This window comes from Canis lupus, chromosome 3, assembly GCF_048164855.1.
Source record: "Canis lupus baileyi chromosome 3, mCanLup2.hap1, whole genome shotgun sequence".
NCBI lineage: Eukaryota > Metazoa > Chordata > Mammalia > Carnivora > Canidae > Canis > Canis lupus.
Genome location: NC_132840.1, coordinates 58,104,587 through 58,112,192, shown reverse-complemented (window position 1 = coordinate 58,112,192; position 7,606 = coordinate 58,104,587). Strand labels below are relative to the sequence as shown.

The 7,606-nt window shown below is 57.8% G+C and overlaps 1 long non-coding RNA gene across 4 annotated transcripts; it reads right to left on the bottom strand.

Moving 5' to 3' along the window:
• Positions 1-628: 628 nt before the first annotated feature.
• Positions 629-7,318, bottom strand: LOC140630808 (uncharacterized). Of its 4 annotated transcripts, XR_012028491.1 has the most exons (6): positions 7,047-7,318; positions 5,505-5,587; positions 4,703-4,991; positions 3,859-3,998; positions 2,580-3,631; positions 629-2,371 (listed from the first exon to the last, which is right to left on the bottom strand). It is a non-coding gene; the product is annotated as an uncharacterized lncRNA (long non-coding RNA). The 4 variants fall into 4 exon arrangements; XR_012028490.1 differs by having other exon boundaries at positions 629-3,631; positions 5,505-5,784; XR_012028492.1 differs by having other exon boundaries at positions 629-3,631; positions 5,505-5,602.
• Between the last annotated feature and the right edge of the window lie 288 nt (positions 7,319-7,606).

Below are 7,606 nucleotides of genomic sequence, written 5' to 3'. Positions count from 1 at the left end.
CCAGGAACCACGAGGTGTCCCGTTGAGAGGGTCCAGGCCTGTCTCCGGGGGGTGGGGCAGTGTTCAGGAGGTGGAGTGAGTGATGCTGTGGTCTGGTATCCTAACCCTTAGCCCCAAAATAGATCAAGCAAAACCCTAAAACATTACAGGGAAAGCTGACAAGTCAGCAGGTGTAACGATTGAACGTCTCACTCGAGCGTGTTCCAGAACGTGTGCAGTTGTATGCGTGTGTAAATGTACACTTGAACCGTGCACATGGAGAATGATGTGGGAACCCAGGGAGGTCTCCATGCGTCCCAAGGAGACTTTGTTACCTGCAGCTCTCGCCCAGCGGGAGGGAAGTGGTAATCAGCAGCCAAGTGTGGGTCAGGTGTGTGATGAAAACCAAAAAGCACACTTAAATCATCCGTGGGTTAGAAAAGTAAATCATGGGATCCCTGGGTGGCGCAGCGGTTTGGCGCCTGCCTTTGACCCAGGGCGCGATCCTGGAGACCCGGGATCGAATCCCATGTCGGGCTCCCAGTGCATGGAGCCTGCTTCTCCCTCTGCCTGTGTCTCTGCCTCTCTCTATATATATATAACTATCATAAATAAATTTTAAAAAATTAAAAAAAAAAGAAAAGTAAATCATAACAGATGCTAACAAGTGTTTCAATTGGAAGATGAGGGGGCACCATGTACTCAGGCTTGTCTGACATACTTGGTTCTGAGGGGGGTCATTTATAGTCTCGGACGTGTTTGTTAGGAATTTAGCACAGCTGCCCGAGACCCGTGACCCAAGCAGGCGATGCAGGAGCTGGGAAGACAGTAAGAGAAACAGGAAGGGGGGAAGGCGATGATAGAAGCAGATTGACAACCAAGCAGGTAACAGAAGGGATGGCAAGTTACGGGGAAGAGAGCCCCAGAACAAGCCTGTCCTAAGCCGACCCTGAAGAGCGACCAAGGAGGGGAGGTGTTCAGAGCAGAGAGGGATCCGGGGCGTGAACACTCCTCTGTGTCCTGCTTCCAGACGTGGGATAACTCCCCAGCAGATGACAGATGAGGACTTGTCCTCATGGGAACAGTCTCGTTACTCGGTTTTGAGAGATGGGTTCCAACCCAGTGGTGTCTGTGTCGTTGTGACTCCTGGCGCCAGGGGCATTCACCCGGATGAGAGATGCTCAGAAATCATGGGAGGATGTGCTTCCGGGAAAGTTGCAGGAGGAAGCCCAGCAGGGGACTGCTGGCCACTCGTCAGCTGTGCCCTGAGAGTAGGGCCCTTACCCCGCTGATCCCAAATGTCCCTGTCCTGCAGCTGGAGACCTTCGGTGCTGACCTCCTGGAACCCCAGATGCCAGGAGGTGGCCTAGCCCTGAGGACAGGTGGTGCTCAGTAAGCACGGAAGGCAATGGGAGGCAGGGGGACAGGTGTTGGTATCAGGAGTGGACGCATGGAGTGCAGGGGGCGTCGGTGTGGAAAGAAGTCACATGCGCCCAGCCCAGCCCGGGGGGAGGCTCTTGGGCTGCGGCCTGCTGAATGAAGGGGGTGCCATCTGGTGGGGGGGGGCGAGTGTGGGTCTGCGGCGGGGGGGGGAAGGAAGTCAGTTCTGACCTGCCGCTGTGCCCTGGGTCTTCCCACCACCTCAGTCTCCCCCTTCCCCATACTTTAATCACTCCTACTTCCCCAGTTGTGTGGCGTGGGGGCCATGTGCATGTGTGCGTGTGTACAGATGTGTGTACGTGCTGGAAGCAGGGGAGCAGCTTCTCACAAATCCATGCTGTGGCTGCAAACAAGAGCATGCTGGAGGCATGTTGATCTAAGTCGGCCGGTCAGAACAGCTGTGTCCCCACCCAGATGGGACTCGGCGCGCGGCTCTCAACCGGCCTTCTCCAGCCACGCTGGCTGTCACCCGGTGGGCCTCGCTGCTCCAGAAAGCTCTGGCGGGTGCCGCTGCCGAGTGCCCTTCCCTGCCACCTTCCTTCTGAGCATGAGGCCCTCTGAGGATGCAGACAACTGCAGTCCTCATGAGTCTTAATAAAATGTGCTGTACCCGGTTAATATCCTGTCGGTGAGACCTGACTGCTTCCTCCTGTTACAGTAACATTCCTTTAAAACTAATTTCTAGAAAAACATAGGGGCTGTCGGATGACTTGGGGTTGCTAAGCTTGCTGACCTACATTTCCAGGCTGCGTTTACCCCACGTTCCCACTGGAACCCTCCTGGGCCCAGGCCCCCTCCTCCTTTTCCATCGCGCTGGGTCGGAAAGGGCTGACCTGAGTGGGCTGGCGTGCATGAGGGGCTTGGTAGTCACGGGAGGTGGGGGGACAGGTCAGCAGAAGCCAGTGGGGCTGTGCTGTGAGCTGGGATCAAGCACGGGCTGGGCAGCAGGTCGCTGAGGGAGAAGAGCCAGCATATGTCACTGGAAAGGCAATGGGGATGGGATCTCAAAGGATGAGAACCAGCTTCCAGATGGGAGCAGGAGGGGCTGTCCCAGGCAAGAGGGTGGTGTGGCCTGAGGCAGAGGTGCAGGGAGCCCGGCGGGGGGAGGCCCAATGGGGGTGCCCAGCGTCTGCCTACAAGTCTTCTCCCTGTGCACCCACCGGCCATGGGGCTTCGGCTGCCGCTGAGAATGAGATCTGCCACCGCCTGCGTGCCTGTCACCCCCACGGCCACCGTCCCGTCCTGGCTGAGTTGTAGGAGCTCTGCACGCCTGCCGGGGCTGTGGAAAGGAAGGGAGGAGCGCCAGCCGTCCAGGGCTGCGGGGTGTGGTTTGCCCCGGCCTCTGCCCAAGCAGGGAGAAGGGTCTCGTCTGGTCAAAAGAAGCATCTGTTGCCTGTTTGCTGTATGTACTCAGGCTTCAGAAGAAGAATATATTTAAGGTTTCTCATGTGAACTGCCGCCTGCCCTGGTGTCGCCTTACGGCCTGGCACCTAAGCTCATGCGTGGGGGCTGGTGGGCTACATGGCCCTCCTCCCTCACCCTTTGCAGGCAGGCATGGGCGCGTCCTCTCAGTCGTGGTGGAGGAGCAAGGGAAAGGGGCATGTGCATCGTGCCCTGTCCTCTTCTGGACACAGTGCATCTCCAGGCCCACGCTCAGTGGGGCACATAGACCCCCGTTGAGGGAGGGGACTGCAGAGGGCATGGGTCAGGGGCTGAGAAGCAGGGCAGGGGGGCGACTGGCGTGGCCTCCACCTCCATCTTGAGCTCTGGCGTCGTGGGCACCCCCGCCGTCCTCCTCTGTCAGCAGGCTGTTTGTCCTCCTCTCGGGGCGCGTGCACCTGTCTCCCCCGCTCCAGACCCAGCATCTCCGGTCAGGGATGAATCATCCCCTTGGGAGGAAAGGAAGATGTCACCTTTGTGTGAGGAAAGGAATCCGAGGCTCTAGCTGGGCTGGTGGGTGCCGGGTCTGCTTGGCTTGTCTCCATTGGCAAACCTGGGCCTCGCAGGATCAGGGCTGCGTAGCTCCCTGGGACCCACGGCTGCCTGCCTCACCCCTGAAGTTTAATTAAAATGAAGATGAAGTGCTTTCCGTGACGGGTCACGCTCTGTAGCAGTTGCTGTGCCAGGGACCCTGGCAGGGCCTCTGATGTTGGGAAGGCTTCGCCAGCTTCTGCTCTGGCAGCAGCTTCCTCCAGGAGCCTCATTATAATTCCTTTGGTAATTAAAACAACAGATGTTATAATTAAAAGGCTCCTCATTAAATCACAAATAACTGAAGCTGGAGGTGTGTCCCCCTGAACAGTGTCCTGCAGTCCCCTTTGGAGGGAAGGAAAAGCATGCGGGGAAGGGTGGGGGGCGCAGGGGGCTGCCAGGTGGGGGCGCTGGCGAGGTGCTGACAGGTGTGTGTGTGGAGGGCTGCTCCCCGAGGGTCCTCAGCACCTTGCAGGGTGCAGCAGGAGAGCAGTTGGCCCCTGGAGGGCTCCGTGGGGCCGGGATGGAGGACTGTCCTGCAGGAGGAGCTGGTACTGCCTTGTCTCACTCATTCTTTTGTTCCCAGGGGCCGTGTGCACAGATCAGTCCTAAGACAAATGAGTCATGGAGAGCTTGCAGGAGACAGCACCTGGAAAGGGCTCAGGGCACTTGGTTCTCCCCCTGGTGGGCTGCTCACTCCCTCACTGTCCCTGAGCAAGCTCTGTCTGAGACACAGCACCCTGCTGAGAAAGGGGCAAGGTGACACCCACCCAAGCCACTGAGGTGCAAGATGTATCCCTCTGACTCGCTCCTGGGGCCGAGGTGTCTGGGGTGTGAGCCACGGGGCTGTTCATCTCTGAAAGACCCCTCACCCAGGACCTACCATAGCAGGGCTGCGGCTGCAGCTCCCTGGGCCCTGTCACTGGGCACGGGATGAGCTACCAGGGCCTTGCCTGGGTGCGTGTGGTGTGCGTGCTTGTGGGGGGGTGCTGTGGCTGGAGCAGGAGGCAATGCCTCCACCTGCAGCTCCCACCCTGGCCACCTGCCCAGTGAGGCTCTCAGTGCTCTGGGCAGTGATAATGGGCTTTTGCTGAGAGACGCCCCCAATGGCATCCTTTGCCGCAGGAGAGCAGGGGTGAGGTACTGCCAGCCTTGCAAAGGGACATGGCCTCCAATTCCTCCTCCTCTCAGCCTTTGTCCACAGGCGGCTGTGGCTCAGCCTGTCCCTTACCTAAGGGCCACCATACCCTGAGCAGGTTGCTTTGAGCATTAATGATAAGCCAGTGAAGGCAGATGTTCCTGTAGTACTTACCACGTGACAGGAACTTTCTAGAACTTCACCTACGTCGATTCATTCGATCTCCACAACAGCCCTTGGGGAGGGGCTGGGAGAGTAAATGGATGGGCTGCGTTTAGGACTTGACGACTGGGGCAGGGGTGGGATCTGGACCCACCCAGCACCATCTTGAGCTGTCTCAGGCATCTCTCAGGGCCACCTGAGGGCAGTGCAGGGTGGCAGGGGCAGGGGGAGCCAGCATTCCTCCTCCAGGTGGCCTGATCCAAGCCAGCGTGTCCAGGTCAGTTGGAGGGGGAGGGAGTGGCTGGAAGGAAACCAAAGCCATAGCCTCAAGCATCAGGAGCAGGACAGGGGAGAAGGAGCTACATCAGAGCTCCTTGTCCCACTTACTCAGTGTTATGTCACCAGCCTGGCACTCAAAGCACTCAGTAAATACTGGTTTCATGGATGGATGGGTAGGTGGATGGAAGGAAGGAAAGAAGGGTGGAGAGAAGGGGAAGGATGGAAGGATGGATGGATGGACAGACAGGAGGATGGAAGGATGGATGGAGGAACAGAGCAATGGTTGGGTCCCACAGCAACCGTTTATTGAGGACCTACCACGTGCCAGACACTGTGCATCTTTCTCATCTATTTCTTACATCAACCCTGCATCAGCTTTATTATTCTCATTTTTCACAGAAAACTGCAGTTAAGTGACTTGTGCTCAAGCTCCCAGAGAGACAGGCAGCGTTTGAACCCTGAGAGGAGGGTCTCCAAGACTGTCCTCCTCACTGTGCCCCACAGCGCTTGCAGGACCAGAGCTAAGGCCAGTTACCTGTTCAGATGAATTCTTGACTTCCTTGTATGTCCCCACAGAGCAGCTGACCAGCATCCTTCTGCCCTCCAAGGTGATGAGTACTGGGAACACAGAGACTATCATGACCATGGCCTCTGTCCTAGAAGGGTCTGGAGTTGTTACTGGCCGCCCAGTGCAGAGCTCTGGGCTTGGGGGATGTCCAGGGGACAGGGGAACCCAGAAGAGGGGCTGGCTGATTCCACCGGGCACCTCCAGGGCACTGTGGTATTTGGACTGTGTTCTGAAGTCAGGGCAGGAGCTAGGCAAGTAAAGGAAAGTGGGGAAAGGTCACTCTAGGCAGAAGGAATGGCATTTGCAAAATCAGAGGCAGGAAGCAGACTTTGAGGGTGGGGGTGGGTGGCAGGGACAGAAGATGAAGCGGGAGAAGGGGAAGTTGAGGCCAAGCTATAAAGGGCTTTGAAGGTCAGGCCACAAAGCAGGGAGCTACCAGAGGTTTGGAGCTGGGGGATGCTGTGCTCAGCTGTGTGGTGGGGAAGCTCAGTTGGCAGTACAGGGTGAGGCCGGCCAGAGGTGGGGCCACGTGGCAGGCACAGCTGGGTGACTCCGGTTGTTCTTGTGAACCACAAAATCACAGCAGACTGGGATGAGATGACCCTTGGAGACCATCTCTAACTTTCTGGTTGCATTGATGATGAACCCAAGGCCCAGAGAGGGCCAGGAACTGGTTCAAGGTCGCACAGCGAGTGAGTGGCTGACCAGTAGTTGGTGGTAGCTGGGAGGAGATGTCTGTGTTTCATGACTCCTGGGTGGTGAGCGGAAACCAAGTCGTGGCTCCATGAATTGTGGAATCCCAGCACGTCCGAGAGGTTTGTGTAAAATGATGCTTGTAATAAATTTTTCCCCCTCGAGGACCATGAAGTACAAAAGGAGGGGGCGAGCGCTTGGCAAGTGCTCTGATTAAAGCCAAATACAGATGTTTTCAACAATAAAAGGCTGCTGACGCCACAGAGGAAAGAATGATGCTGGGAGAGTGGGGCCCCCCAGGCGGCGGAGCCAGAGGCTGAGCTGGAGGCGCAGGTGCACACCCCCCCCCCCACTGCCCTGCGTCAGCACCCCTGCTGCTTCTGCCGGACAGGAGAGGGTGGCTGCGTCATTCACGCTGCCCTCAAGGAGATGCATCTGCATGACTTGTATGGAAGTGCAGCTCCGAATTACCTTGCCATGGCCCGACTTTGGTTTTGCTTCTTCCGAGTGGCTTCAATCACTGTGCCACTTAGAAATAAACAACTGAAACTTATAAAAGTCTAGAATCGTAGAAAAGAATTATAGCCTGAACCCCAAACCCTTTCCCCCCAAACCTGCCCCCAGACCAAACCCCGCAGTCCCTTTGGGCTCTGAGAAGGATGGGTTCAGTCCCTTCCTCAGCTGGCTACGCCCCTGGACAGCCCCTGCCCACTGCCCCTGAGAGCAGAGCAGGGAGACACACCCGGTGTCCCCAAGGCTCAGGTCTCCCCTGGATATGCAGCTGGGACCCGGGGGGGAAGGGAGACCAGGCCCCACCTGCTTCCATCCTATAGGTGCACGGTCTTCCAGAGTGCGCGAGGTCCTGGGGAAGCAGGAGCTGTGACAACGTGGAGTGGAACCCAGTCACCAGGCCACCAGTGTCACCAGTGAGGGCGACACGCCCTCCTCAGCCTTCTCCCGAGGTTCTGACCACAGACATGCCTGTTCCATTGCGGGCACCTGGGAGGAAGGGGGCCAAATGCTGTCGCCCCAGAGGTCCTTGCCGCGATTGCCAGAGTGCGGCTCAAGTGCGTGACTGTCTACAGAAGGGACCTTCCTTAGCTTCAAAACAGGATGGCGCCTCCCCGTGTCCCAGCCTGGGCCGAGGAGGCGCCTTCCTTCCGGAATGTTCTTCCCCTGACCTCCTATCCCGGGGATCCTCCCAAGAAGGGCCCCCAGCTGTGCTTGGAAGCTGCATGTGTGTGTGTCCCCTTGAAGGACGTTACCCTCCTGACCCTGTGGTCCCAGTGCAAAAAGCTGGCCCCAAGTACCTGCCCTGAGGTCTCGCCCACCTGCACCCCAGTGGAAGTGTCCTGTGGCCACACGCAAGGCAGGGG